Below are 14,934 nucleotides of genomic sequence, written 5' to 3' on the forward strand. Positions count from 1 at the left end.
CGTTGGCGTACTTGTAAAGCGGCGTGGATTCTAGGTGTTTGAGCCAAGCGTGGATGTTGCTTCGCCGGAGAACAGCACACCGGTTATATGCGCAGCGCGCCCGAAGGAGAGGAAACCGCGGAAGAGAGAGTACTGGACATGCGCCGGCCCCAGCGCGTCTGCCGCGGCTATGACGCAGCGTGCCGCGGCTATGACGCAACACAATCCAACACAATCCACTTTAAAGGTGTTGTGCCACCAAATTTTAAGTCTGTAAAAAGCCTGCTGTAGGCTTCCTCTGCATGCAACGACCCTCAACACGAAGTGCTGGGTACAGCAAGCGCTTAATATATATTTTAATTCGCTTCTAAAAATTACCTAAATGCTCTTCTGGAAATCGGGACCCATCGCTAGCGCCACTAACCATGACGTCAGTGAATTGCCAGCGCAGCAAAGTTTGTGACGTCATACAACGCTAGCGACTCGAGCGACGTGAACGTGAACTCCAGTTACCACAGTTCGTTTGGTCGCTTGGTCGTATCGACACACTATACCTGTGACTATACCGATACGACGGCGACGCCGACGCGACGCCGACGATGCCGACGAGTCGTTAAAACATCGGCCAACTGCCGAATTGCCAGACCGCGTCACCGCGTTGTCACACCACGCCGACGGCGACACAAACACGTCGGCCGATGGAAAGTCGCCGTAGTGTGACTGACTCGCCGACCGAAGACGCCAACAAAACCGGTCGCCTGACTGGTCGCACGACGCGTCGTCAATCGACCGAGAAGCGAAAACTGCGCCCCGACAACATTCGTGCCGCAATGAACGCGGCTCTATTTTGTTAGTTTCTGGAGGGTAATAAACTCAGTAAGTTCCATGAAGCCCATACAACTCAACACTAGCGCTAATGCGATCCGTATTTTGGCGTTCGACGCTTCGGCCGTGCTCTTCGGCGACGCCGCTACCCCGGAATGCGTGTGCGATCGGCTCGCCTGTAGAAAATATAAGGTCAGTTTCGTGCAGAAGAACAGTTACATAGGGTAATTTGGGTAATAAGAGATCAGTATCGGCAAAGGTTTTTAACGTAAAACGTAAAACCAAAGTACGGCAAGCACTACCCTTCAGTGCAAAATCGCAGTCGCAGCCGGGCACACTTATTTTTGCGAGCGCTTTCGCAGAAGAGCAGAGTTGATGGCGATAAGCTGTCGCGGGGGCTTCGCGGAACCTTGCTGCGCAAGCGCTATTTAAAAAATGTGAGTTTACAAGCCAGGAATTGTGTAAACTAGCTAGTAAACACCGACGTACGACTCCAAGGATGGGCCTCCATCTAGTACACCGGCTATATCGCGGAGTGGAATCGTTTGTTCGCTGGCTCAGTGGTCTCGCGCGTTCCGCCCATCCGGTCAACGTTGCCGGTTCGATTCGTGTTGGGGGCAGCTTTTTTTTTTTTTTTTTGAGCGTTTTTTTAGCATTTTTATGGTTTGCAAATCCATGGTTTTCATTTGTCTGCATCCGAGGACGCAGACAAAGAATCCGCGTCGGAGCTGTCGCGGCTTGACGTGACGAGTCGGCGTGTTTACTTCCGTGGTGAAGCACGTATGTGGGGGGGCAGACGCCGCAGCAAAGTCGCAACGTACCGCAGCGCCGCCGTGGCAGAGCCTCCTCGCAACAATGTGACGTCACTGCTTGAATCGGCGCCCAGAAACCGAAACCGAATCCTGTTCACATGAATCGTGCGATAATAAATTTTTCACTCAGAATATGTGCGTGTGAGAGCATGTATCATGCTTTCTAACGAATTATAAAACGTTTGCAACAAAGAATGCACAAGCAACAAATTTGGTGGCACAACACCTTTAATCCAATCCAATCCAAATCCAAGCCAAGCCAAGCCAATCCAATGCAATCCAATCGAATCCAATCCAATGCCCTTCGCGAGAGAGTGTTCGCTATCGGAGAGGAGAGGGGGTTAGCGGCGGAGAGCGCAGCTGGCGCGGCGAGGAGAATGGGGGAGGGGCGGACAACGCCGACGACGACGCCGGAGGGACAAGGCGAGTGAATCAGATGCTCTGCATCTAATAAGCATCTGTTGTAGTACAAATGAACAACGCAGCCAATGCACATGTGCAACTGGAACGAGAACATTTACCGCAGCGACTTAGCAGTCACGTCTCGAGCTCTCCGCAAGCGCGTAGGAAGGCCGCTAAAATAGGGCCAACTGGGCCGGTTTTCAGAGCTGAGTAGGTTTCAGGAGCGTCTGTTTAGAGCAATGCCGCAGTGATATGTCCTGGGGAACTGGCTAAGAATGATGTTATTCATCCTTGGTCAAACTAAACTGCGCTTTGCACCTCTGTGTCCCGATGGTGGAATATACAAAGCAAAAGCACTGCGCGCCACTTTCGAAAATTACCAGGGGTCAGACCTGGTTATTTCGATCCCACTCTGCGTGCATTATGCCGCTGTTTAGAGCAACGAAACAGTCAAGGGGTGTTGATATTGGGTTACACGAGTTCCCATTTTTTTCTGTGCATGTAGGCAGTTGTGGGGGAAAAAATGCGGAAAAATGTTTTGATAATCACACCATCTCTGCTTAAACGGTCCATGAAAACAAAATAGAAGCATCGCTGATTAGAAAGACTGGTTTGTCCGGATAACAAATGTAGCAATTTATAGCGAGCATCAAACAATTACTCTAGACATTAGTGCAAGTTTCGTTCATTAAAAGGCTGCTTCCTCCCAATAACAATTATATCAGCTTTATCGTGAACGTGACAAAAATGTTCTAGCTATTAGAACAAGGTTGCTTCATTAAAAAGACTGCCTCCTCCCAAACCAATTCTACCAAGATTATTGAGAACATCAAACAAATATCGGTTTCACTTGGCATATTAATACGGCATTGCTTTAAACTAATGCTCTTAAGACATCTGCCGGCATGCAGCTGTCGGTTGAGAAGACACAGTATATCCTGATCGGAGGCACTCCTGAAGAACGAGCCAAGGTATTTCGCTAGAGGGGAGACCACTCAAGCGACTAGACGCAGGCTGGATCAGGATCCTCGGTATACCCATCGCGGAGCGGGGAGGTGCAACCGAATGGTTAAGACAACTGGCGCCTACATGGAAAAAACTGCTCCACCTGATCAAACGACTCGCAAGCAAATTTGGAGGAGCCACGTCGGAGGTAGCCCGCACTCTAGTTCAGGCCGTGCTCGTCTCACGCGCCACGTATGGTGCTCTGTGCTACCGCCTGACGAAAGCACAAACTGAAAAGCTCGAAACAATGTATAGAGCTGCTCTGCGAGTAGTGACCGGCCTGCCACGGCACACACGCATCGACGAACTGTACCGTTATGCCCGACTCCCACCTTTGCGGGAGCTAATAAACGATCGACGGAAAGGTGCGGCTGACCGCCGTCAGAACACTCTCCAAGGACAGCGGCTCCTACTACATGAAGACCCTCAGATGCAAGCCGTACTAGAAGATGTTCCACCCCACATTCCGCCGTGGCAAGACATCCAAATAACAGATCTCAAGCCACTATCGCGCAAGACAAACGTACCGAAATACGCCCAGCAGCGAAAAACAATAGCACAGGCCCTTAACGCACATAAACCTGACCCGGAGGAGCTACACATCCATACAGACTGCTCATGGGACCCCGAGGCCCGAATCGCAGCTATGGCAGCGAGAAGAGAGGACGGGGCCCACCGCTCAGAAAGGTTCCTTCTAGAGGAGACCCCCTCAACTACAGAACTCGAACTCCGAGCCATTCACCTTAGCCTCCTCTGGGTGCTTGAATTCTTGTCTACAGATGGCACCAAACAAGTACGACGGATCAGGGTTTTAACGGGCAGAGCTCCGGCACTCAAAAACCTGGTTGGACCCCCGCGAGTGACCTCCACGGAATATGCCATAAAGCAGACTTGCTGCGAACTACAACGGGACAGCAATATTCATGTCAAGGTACTCTGGGTACCCGGACACTCTGGCAACACGGGCAATGAAACTGTGCACAAGCTGGCCAGTGAAGCTCGCTCTCCCCACCACTCGCAGCTTGAGCTCACTCCTCTCAAAGCCCTGAGTCATAGCCCTGAAGAGAAGCGAAGAAGGAACAAGCTTCAAAGGTCCAAAGAGCTCCTGACCCACGCACCACCCCTTGAGGATCCCCTACCTAAGGGTCTTCCCCGGGGCGCCCAAGTGTTCGTGGTGAAAGCACGAAGTGGCTTTGCCGTCACGGAGGACGTGGTGGCAAGGTGGAACCACGCACAGAAGTACTCCAAGCAGCCGAACCCGCCACCTTTCTCGCCGCCCCAGTGTAGTGTGTGCTTGGCCGCCCAGCCGGCCAACATGCGTCACCTGGTGTGGGACTGTGAAGGACTGAAGGACGCACGTGACAAACATCGCCCGTCAGTTGTATCAACATACAAGGACTGGATCCGGCCAACACACGACAGCAAGAGAATTCTACTCTCACTGTGGACATTTGCGTGTGAAGCCTCCATAGTGCGACGCACCTAACCCCCTCTGGCAACAGCCTCCCCCCGCAACAGGCCTAGTGCCGTCCTATTCCTAATAAATTTTACAACAACAACAACAACTTAAGACGTATAAACGCAGTATTCCGCCCCTGATTGTCCCATTTTAACCGCCTTCTTTTCTGTTTCCGGAAAGTTGCAGATGGGAATGCCAAGTCCCTGTGACGAATATTCTTCGTACCAGTTGCACCTGCGCACCGACTGCTTTGTTAATTTTCTCGGCAGAAATAATGAAACGGCATTGTACTCCTACGAATACTCGCCCTTGTTTGAGAGGACACGGCACGCCATTTGCGTTTTCCAGTGCATTGTCACAGACTCTAGCCTCGCGACTTACATACAAAAAAAGAAAGCTAAAAAAAGCCAGGGCGCGCGGTGGCGCTGCAGACGCGCTGAATGCACCGTCACATCGCTCTCTCTATATCCACTGAAATAGTGTAGAATTTTCGCCAATCTACCAGAACCATCAGTACCAGAAGACTCCGGACATCTTCCTGGGAAAGTGGACACCAAAATGTCTACGGTCCAAACAAAACTTGCCTTTTTACGGCCACATTCCGACACCGCTCGTGGGAAGGCCGCTCGGCCTAACCGGCAACACTGCTTGCCAGACGCCGACCGAAGCCCCACGATGCCTCCCCGACTGACCTACAGGGTCGCCGAAGACGGCTGGCGCATCACCCGATAGCCACGGACAAGCAGTTAAGGGCCACCAAGGTCATTTTACGGGCGGGAGGGACCCTTTCGCATGCCTCGCTCGGACCCATAGCTGCAACTCAAGCACAAGGGCCCACGGCCGGCCTTACCCCGAACGAAATTGCAAATACCACCATGCAGGTAGAGGCACCAACGAACATAATGGTGATCGTCACACATTCGGAAACAGCCAGCGACAAGGTGCTAAAAACCATCCATATCGCAATCGGTGGCCAGAGTCACCCGGTCAGGATTTACCCGGCAGCAGCAAAGACACATGCCGCGGTGTTGTCTATCAGATTCCACCAAGCACGCCACTCGAAACCCTGAAGCATAACATCACAGCTCCGATGATGGGCCAAACTACGTCAGCTATAATAACCTTCCAAGGATCATACGTGCCCACCACCATCAGGTACGACTTCACGCAAATACGTTGCTTCCCACACCGACCGAAAGTTCGGCAATGCTTTAAGTGTCATGCTCTTGGTCACAGGCAGGATGTGTGCACGCACCCCACCACGAAATGCTCAGAATTCGGCCACAACAACAAAGAAGCAGCCCACGGATGCATAACCAGGTGCTGTAACGGCAATGGCCCCCATTCAGCGCTAGAGAAAACCTGCCCCGCTAGGGAAGAGGCGAGCAAGATCACCCGCAGGCAGGAATACATGAAGCGCCTCAACAGCCGTAAACTCTCCCAATACGACCAAGGGAAACAGCAACCACAAACTAATGGGAATAGCTACAAACCGCAAAGAATCAGCTACGCGCAAATCGTAAACCCAGGCAAGTACATCGCCACACGCAACAGGTACACCCTTCTCGAACAAGCGGAAGGACATGCCCCGCCGCCGAATACGAAAGAGAACTTCCCAAGACTCCCAGCCCTCTCAGAACCCCACGAACGAACTGAAGAATCTTCGCAGGGGCCTCAATCCCAAGCGAGGACCGCGCCAGCCCCGAAACCCATGGAAGGGATACCAAGCCCAACACTTTCGTCTACAACGGAAATGGACAACTACATGCAGCGTATTACTCCAATGGAGACCCAGGAAAACAATGAGCAAGCACCTCCGACAAAACGCACGCGGGAAGAACAAACCCCGATCCCGCAAGCTCCAACGCTAGAATCAATTCAAACTGCCATAGCAGCACTGACTACCACCATGCAAGACATAAAACGAGAAAACTGTTACCTACAGCAGAGACAAATTCAGCTCGAAGCCATGCTAACACCCATACAGAAACAAGCATAAATCAACGAAAATTTCAGACAAAGGATGGGCAACCTGGAAACAAACACAGAAAACATCCTCAAGATCCTTCAACAACATGGCGCGACCGCTTAAATTAATTCAGTGAACTGCCGTGGTCTACCAGGAAAGAAAGGCGAGCGTCAAGCTTGGATGGCTCTACAGAACCCCAAACCCGACATAGTAACATTGCAAGAGCCAGGAAAAACGCCCAACATTACGGGATACACGACGCACCAAGACCATCCCAACGTTGCTATCCTTACGAGCAATAAACTCCTAGCGCACAAGTCGAGCTCGGATGAATACGCCATATCGATACAACTGGTACCGCAAAAGCAAGCCTCGTTAATCACAAATGTATACAGCCCGCCCAAGCACCAACTCCGAGATATCGAACAATACCTACAACCACAAAATAGCAAGCAAGACCACATACTTCTAGGGGACTTCAATGCGCCCCTCACAGCATGGGGATATCACAAAGACAGCAAAAAGGGAGGCAACCCAGAGAAACACACCACCGCCCGCTATTACGTACTACATAACGGCCTGCAGGAACCGACGCGGCACGGGAATTCGGTTGAAAGAGGCACCTCCCGGACCTCACATTCGCAACAGCAGGAATTCAAATTAGATGGAACAACATGCGCGAACACCTTGGGAGCGATCACAACATCATACTGCTAGAGGTGGACTTCACGCCACCGCGTATCAATTGAAGGCAGCAGCGCATAACGAACTGGGACGAGATAACAAAAAACCGCACTGAAGTCAAGGTAGCCGACATAGCAGAGTGGACAGAACGAATACAACAGTGCAAGAAAAAACAAACCAAAAGCCCTACTCAGAACGAAGGAGAACCGGCGACGGACGAACACCTACTTCACTGCTGGGAAGCTCGGGAAGCCCCCCTCCCCCCCCCCCCTCAATAGATGGAAACGGAACAAGACCAACCGTTCCTTAAGGAAAAGGATCGACGAACTGAACGCCCACATACAGAACCAGCTCCTAAAGAAACAGTGGACCGACCAGCCTTCAGGGACAGTTCAGCGTTAATAAAACATGGAAACTCATTAGACGACTCAATCCCACCACATCCGACCACAGCAACACGCAAAAAATAGCACAACTAACCAACGAACACGACGACCCTCATAAACTCCCGGAAGAAATAAAGACGAAGTACATTCCTCAACACGACAACGCGAAATACGAGAACTACAACGGCCGCGAAAACGAAGCTCTTGAAGCGACATTTACCCTCAGTGAACTAAAAGCCGCTCTGCAAGACTGTAAACGAGCCAAAACACCGGACCAGACCAAATTACGGACCCATGCCTCCGGAACCTCAGCGATGAAGGTCAACAATGGCTGCTTCAACAGATTACCAACATATGCAACGGCAAAACCCCCCTGCCCACCGAATGGAAAGCAGGGAAGATGAGTTTTATCCCAAAACCAAGAGAAGCAATCAACACATCAAACCTCAGACCCATCACACTCGTACCCAGCGCCGGTAAGCTCTTCGAACGAATGGTATTGCGACGTCTACAAAAGTATCTTGAAGAACACCAGCACATCCCTTCAATCTTCTAGGCTTCCGAACCAAACTATCTACACAAGATATCCTCCTAGCATTATATGAAGAAGTGATAAAGGAGCCCAGAGCTTCACAATTGAGAGCAATAGTAGCTGCGGACTTCCAAAAGCGTCTTGTAACTCACGACGCTATATTGCAGGAACTGGCCAAAACAAACTGCGGTACGGCAGTAAATAACTACGTCCTTCAATTATTGCAGAACAGAACACTTGCCATCCAGATCGGCGACCATCAATCCCAAGAAATTCGACACCCCCAGAAAGGCATCCCTCAGGGAGCATTGATATCGCCGACGCTATTCACCCTGGCCTCGCTGAAAATACATCGAGCTCTGAAAGACATCCAAGGACTTCGATACCTGCTGTATGCTGACGACATTACTTTATGAGTCACGCAGGGGTCGCCAGGACAGATTCAGGATACGCTACAAGAGGCACTGGATGCACTTCAAACGGCAGCTGCAGGAATCGGACTGTTGTGCAGCCCTGAAAAGTCTAGCCTCTTGCCAGTACATCACCCAAGATGATTCCACCCCCTATACACCTAAACATCGGCCAACAAACTCTAGCAACAGTGAAGGAGACAAAAATTCTACGTTTACACATACACACCAATGGAAAAGGAGACGCTGCGGTAGCCAACGTAATGAGACAAGAGAACCAGCTCCTCCAAGTCAGCAGAAGAATCGCCAACAGACAAAGTGGCCTAAAAAAAGCCTATCTACTACAACTTCATGTCGCACTCGTCACGTCACGTATCAGATACGCCATACCGTATTGTGCTAAACAAGAAACACCACGAGCAGCTTAACGCGCTCCTTAAAAAATCCGCCACGCTCGCCATGGGAGTCCCGATGAGTACCTACAACACGCAAATCGAGAACACGGGACTCTACGCACCATGCGAAAGCATCGTAGCAGCACACAAGCACAACCAACTAGCTAGACTAAGAAGCACCATCCCAGGACAAGACCTCCTACGACTACTCAAATTCGACTTCAACCATCCTCCAGAAGAAGAAAAACCAATCACCCAGGAAGACCGCAACCGAATTACCGTAGCACCCATCCCAAGACAAATGAACAGCGAAACAGACGACACAAGACGAAAAATTAGAGCAGCATACTTTACGAAGAAAATACGACGCACACGAAATGACCAACACATCTTCACAGACGCTAGCAGCCATAAGAACCAATGGACATGGGCCGCCGTCGAATTCGAAGGAACTGAAGCAATGCGCACCTCCCCCTGCACACAGAGCACTGAAGCAGAAATATACGCCATTGGCCAGGCCATCCAAAAATACGCACACCCCACCGAACCTCTAAACAGCTACACTGATTCCCAAGAAGGATGGTCACGCATCCTATACAATTGTGGATGTTCACGCATCCACACACACACACACAGCACGTACGCTTTATGAAAAGATAAAAGGAACGATTAGACTCTACTGGGTGCCTGGTCATGTCAGGATGCAGGGTAACGAAAGAGCAAACCGACTCGCCCGCGAAACCACACTCCGGGCTCCCTGCAACCGCATCCAGCCCCAGAGAGATCGCATCCCACCAAAAGCCATCACACTGAAAGATCTGTGACACAACCCGGAAGCTTACCCTAAACCACACACACATACTTAACTAAATAAGAGCAGGTCTTAGTGAGGCAGGCGCAAACGGGTACCCTCCTAATCCCAGCACTAATTACCCTTTACCAAGGAAGACCACTCACACAGTGCTCGAAATGCCTGGGAGTGCTGGACCAGCGTCACCTATTCGGACACTGCAAAAAGGAACAAGGGGATGAAACCATTGTGGGACTCTCGTCACGTGGAAACCAAACCGCCCTCGCCGTTTTCATCAAGCAAAACCTGGAACGCCCCGCAAGGGACATCAACAAGACCCCGACAAGGACTCAACTCAGTCCAGACCACGCCGCCTATAGGAAGCCACGACAGGGGACCTAGACGTTCCCAGAGGGGATCTATACCGGCAAAAGATGTATAGAATAAAGTTTTCATTCATTCATTCATTCATTCATTCATTCATTCATTCATTCATTCATTCATTCAAAAAAGCCCAAAATATAACATTGCGTCGGCCGGGAATCTAACCCCGGCTACACACGTGGCAGGCCGGTATTCTACCACTGAACCACCGACGCTCTTTTTTTTATTACCTGGTTTCGGTCAATACACACAAGCAAAACACCAACAAAATCACACCACGTGAAAAAGGCACTAGCACATACCTTCCTAGTGTGTCAGATTTAAAAAGGCGGTAGCCTCGCCACACTCTCCAGCACCGTCACCCGTTCAGGTAGACTAGGCTGGGCTTTCAACACCTCGACTATGTAACGGACATTCTCACAAAAATATTTCCTCCCTGGCCTCGCATCTACATCATTGTACCGACGGGTCATGCGAGCCTTCCATATACCGAGTAGGTCCAGTAACATTATGAAATCGTATGGAACACCCTTTTCATTTTCAATGGCTAAAAACCTATTTCTGTTACTATCCACAGGTAAACCTTTCTTTAAGGTACGCTGGAACACGTCCGATAGAAAGACCCCATCCCAACAATCTATGAGCCCGTGTTCGATGGTCTCTGGCTCTTTACATGGGAAGCAATCAGGGCCCCAAGGCACAAAAAAACCTTTCTCAATCATCAATGTTTTTACTGGTAGTACACCCACATGCAATTTAAAGAAAAATTTTTTAACATAGCCAGGAGCAGGCATTCTTTTCACGCGCCGAAGAACATCTTGTAAGACCGTACATCCGTAAGACCGCATGCACGATATCCTTGTACAATTTCTTTCTTGGCACATGAGATAAGTATTCCAAGGTGAAGCGGGCACAACGAAACCTTGTGACATCTACAACTTCAAGTAGGTAACAATGGATTCCACCACCATAAACACAACAGGAAACAACTAATTCAAACAGCGCTGCACCCACACGAACCTGACACACTGTGCGCAAAAAAAGGGTCGAGTACATCTCGCAGAAAAAGGAAACGGTTTACTACTTGGCGCAAGAATAAGTGCACCAAAGAAAGCCCACCGGAGCGTACACGACGAAACAGGTTTGTACGACTCGTTCGCTCCCATGTGGAACCCCATAAAAACACGGCAAACACACGGTGCAATCTTTGTACGTTGGCACGCCCACAGTCTAATAACACCTGCATCAAGTACCACAGTTTGGATACGAAAAACTAATTACAAACGGCAGCACGTGCAAAAACGGATAGTTGCTTTGCCCCCAACTTTAAGGCCTTGTCCCGTATCTCGATTGCTTGCCTTCGCCAGTACGTACAGGTAACTATCCCGATAATTTTCAAGCGGAACACCTGAGTACTCCGTGGGCCAACGAATTAAGGGTGTCCACGAAGCCGTGTAAAAATTAAACACCAGCTCCCAATGTAGGCCCTGCAGGGCTTCGCGTGTTCCGTACAGCCTATACATTGTTTCCCCACATCGCAATATTGGTAACAGAGTGTGCCACCGGAAGAAGATTAATAATCTAGATATTAACGACGCTACTCTTTCTTGGGCTACTTAAACGCGAAAATTTTGATGTCTGTGTGTCTGTCACTGAATTGAGCTTTCCGGCCAAAAGTTGAAACAAATGGTCAAAGAGGAGTATATACAGGCAGAACCATTCGAAACTGCGGGTATTTGTCATGCGTGTCCCCATTATTTAGAGCAAAGAAAACCTCAGGCACATTTGGGGCAGAACGAAAGTTCTTAACCCGGAGTACCGGCTTTCTTTTATAAAAGAATACACCTTGGGTTGGTTTTTACGAGAGTAAGCAAAAAATACAATGCGCTAAATTAACGCAGAAAGACTCCAGCTCGTGCGAGATACAAGAAAACACAAAAATAACGGACTCCCGCTCGTGTTGTTCTAAACAAAACAACAAACAAAAAAAGAAGATTCGCACTGGAGCTCGAGTAAGGGTAAGGTAGGAAAATTGAATCACTCTGAAGACACATCCATTTAGTTCATCACTAAAGGAGATAGAAGAAAGGGGGAGAGGATGGGGGGTGGGAGGGAGGAGCAAACAAGGCGTTAATGGTCGGTGGCGGCTGACGACTGTCGTCTTTCGCCGACGTCTGCAGTGAAGCAAGCAGGTACATGGTCAATTTTTTTACAGAAGAACCAGTGTAGACTCACCCACCACTTTCTCGCCGGCTATTTCGAGGTCACAAGGTCTTGTGCGTGCGATTCTCAGCGGCTGATTATGGTCACCACCAAAACACATGACTACGATTGTAGTGGGGCCTCGTGTTATTTTGGCATTCCCTGAATGCCAGCATTCAGTTAACACCCTGATAACTCTGTTTGTCGTGTTCCCTGTATTGCGTCCATTAGAGGTAACGTTTTCCATTAGAAGGAATTAGAAGGTTTTTCAATATTTCTTGTATTTTTCCGGCTAAGAAACGTATTTTCTAATTGTAATTGGGTCGAGTGAATTACCGTAGGCTGGTTCTTCCAACATAAGTATTATTTTCTCCTAATAGACAATTGAAGCATACGTTTCCCTACAATCACGAAGGGGCCTGAAAGGAGGCGTTCGCATTACGTGAACCTTTTTCCCGTGTGCGCAAATGTGGCCCCACCCGCACCCGCGCTCAAACGATAAGGAGATGGAATAGCAAACCTTATGCTACTTCTGAAGTATTTCCACTCTCCTGGAATGTTCCTTTTCTTTTTCTCTCTCTCTATTTTCCCGTGTCGTCTCACTGGATTCACCGCCATGTGGAGTAGTAAGCCCTACCTCTAGTGGGGCTGACTCTCTCTCTCTCTCTCTCTCTCTCTCTCTCTCTCTCTCTCTCTCTCTCTCTCTCTCTCTCTCTCTCTCTCTCTCTCTCTCTCTCTCTCTCCTGGGATTCCAGAATGAACACGCGTTGCTATGTGGACATTCCAGACTCTGAGTGAGTCCGTATAAGAGGAGAGATGTGTGAGACATATTCCGGTGGTTTCGCCTCCTGCATAAAGTACCGGCTGCGCCAGAGCCAGAGGTCATGGAACTTATGCGACAACGTCGGGTCATCTGGACGACGCGACCACGGTGGGTGTAATGCAACCAGTGGCGCATGCAGTCGGTGTTTATGGACTGCTGATGACTGATCACGCTGACATATAATCTCTGATATAATTATGACTGATATATAATCACACTATCGGCCTTCAGGTAACTCGATAGGCATGGCTGCAGATCTTCGGGAGAGTCCTTCGTCATGCAGTGGACTAAACCAGGCTTACGATAAGGATAAAGATGACTGACCAGGCATCTCCGAAGACAACAAGGTCGATTATATTAGTAGCTGGTTGAAATCTAGCTTCTTAGCCGACCTTCTGCAAAGGTGGACTACGACAACCACTATGGCGATTATTGTTTGGTGGCTGGCCGTGCTGAAACTGATGAAGCAGAGGGCGAAAATTACGATGGTTTACATTTAGGCGCTTGCCCAACGTCCTGCGTTAACATTAGACAAGTGGCAATGACGGCGACCGTTCAATGCACTCACAAAGACATCACCAAGAGTTGTGACTCTGAGCCTAACGCAATAAAACAAGTGCATTCTGAGAGAAATCTGCTGCGTGAATTGATGCACCCGCCACGGTGGCTAAAGGCATAAGACTTATGCTTCCGCACAGAAGGACGCGGGTTCATGCTGGGGGTTTCTTTTTTTATGCGGTCTAAATAAGAAAATGTCGGAGCATTTTAAAAATCCACGGGGATGTAAACTAATGCGCAGCCCGGGAATGCTGCTTGCCTCTTAGACCAGCGGCAGCTACGGCGGGCAAAATCCCAAGTCCGAGGACACCTAAGCACTTCTTACGAGTTCTCATTGGGAAAGCAGTAATGTCAAATTGAAGGCCTGAGTCTTTACTTCAGCTCGTGTCGTCGAAGGGCTTTGTGAACTCCATGAAAGAGAAGCATAACTTTAGTGAAAAGCAAAATGCAGAAATATTCACAAGAAAGGCGCACAAGGCGGCGCTCAGGCTACCGATGTTCGCGCCAACAGGAAAGCTACTGGCCTTACGAGTCCAGAACACGTTTCAAGAGCCTAAGAAGCCCAACTGATGGCGCGCGCTGAGAAGTTGATGCAGACCCCAACGGGTAGGACCTTCGAGCACCAGCTGGGTTACAGTAAACAAATCAGGGAAATGACCAATTAATACAGCGGGCATTCCCGACGAAGCACCCTGGCATTTTCACGTGACCCCGATAACTAAAAATACGGACGTCAACCTCCGTTAAGGAGCACGGCAAGCACGAGTGTACTTTATACGCCGCAAATTTCCCGCTAAGAACAACACTGTGTACGTGGACGCAGCCGCACAGTATCCAAGGAAACGACGCAGGGTGGCTGTAGTCATGGGCTCGCTACGTCTCAGTGCCGTGGCAGACGCCGAGGAGCTAGCTGTCTCTCTGAAGCGGCGGCCGGGTTCGGGATCGCCCAATCACTTACGATAGTTTCCGTCTCGTAGGAGGCCTGCAGATATTTTTTGCACGGAAGAGTGAGCCACCGCACACCTCGTGTACTCCTCGGCAGGACACCCTGAGCAGACACCTACGATTCAACACGACATCCTGTGGGCACTGGCGCACGCGGGGATAGCGGGAACATAGAAGCGGACAGGGTAGCTCGAGGCTATATCAGTTTGTATACAAACCGAGCACCCGAGGATTCCGACCTCGCATAACCTACACCATCCCCCACGGAATACCCGGTCCCACTGGCATATTACTGAGGTACAGACAGGGATACCCTTCGCTCCACGAATCCCTGACGAGGGAACAAGCCAGCGACTGAAGACAGCTGCAAACAG

The 14,934-nt window shown here is 49.9% G+C and overlaps 1 protein-coding gene across 1 annotated transcript in view; it reads left to right on the forward strand.

The window, feature by feature from the left end:
- Positions 1 to 14,934, forward strand: part of LOC144155767 (uncharacterized) — a 156,292-nt gene that overhangs the window by 25,825 nt on the left and 115,533 nt on the right. The window lies entirely within an intron of this gene.

Source organism: Haemaphysalis longicornis, unplaced genomic scaffold, assembly GCF_048455015.1.
Source record: "Haemaphysalis longicornis isolate Haplotype H1 unplaced genomic scaffold, Haemaphysalis longicornis Haplotype H1 scaffold_1, whole genome shotgun sequence".
In the NCBI taxonomy this organism is placed as follows: Eukaryota; Metazoa; Arthropoda; class Arachnida; order Ixodida; family Ixodidae; genus Haemaphysalis; species Haemaphysalis longicornis.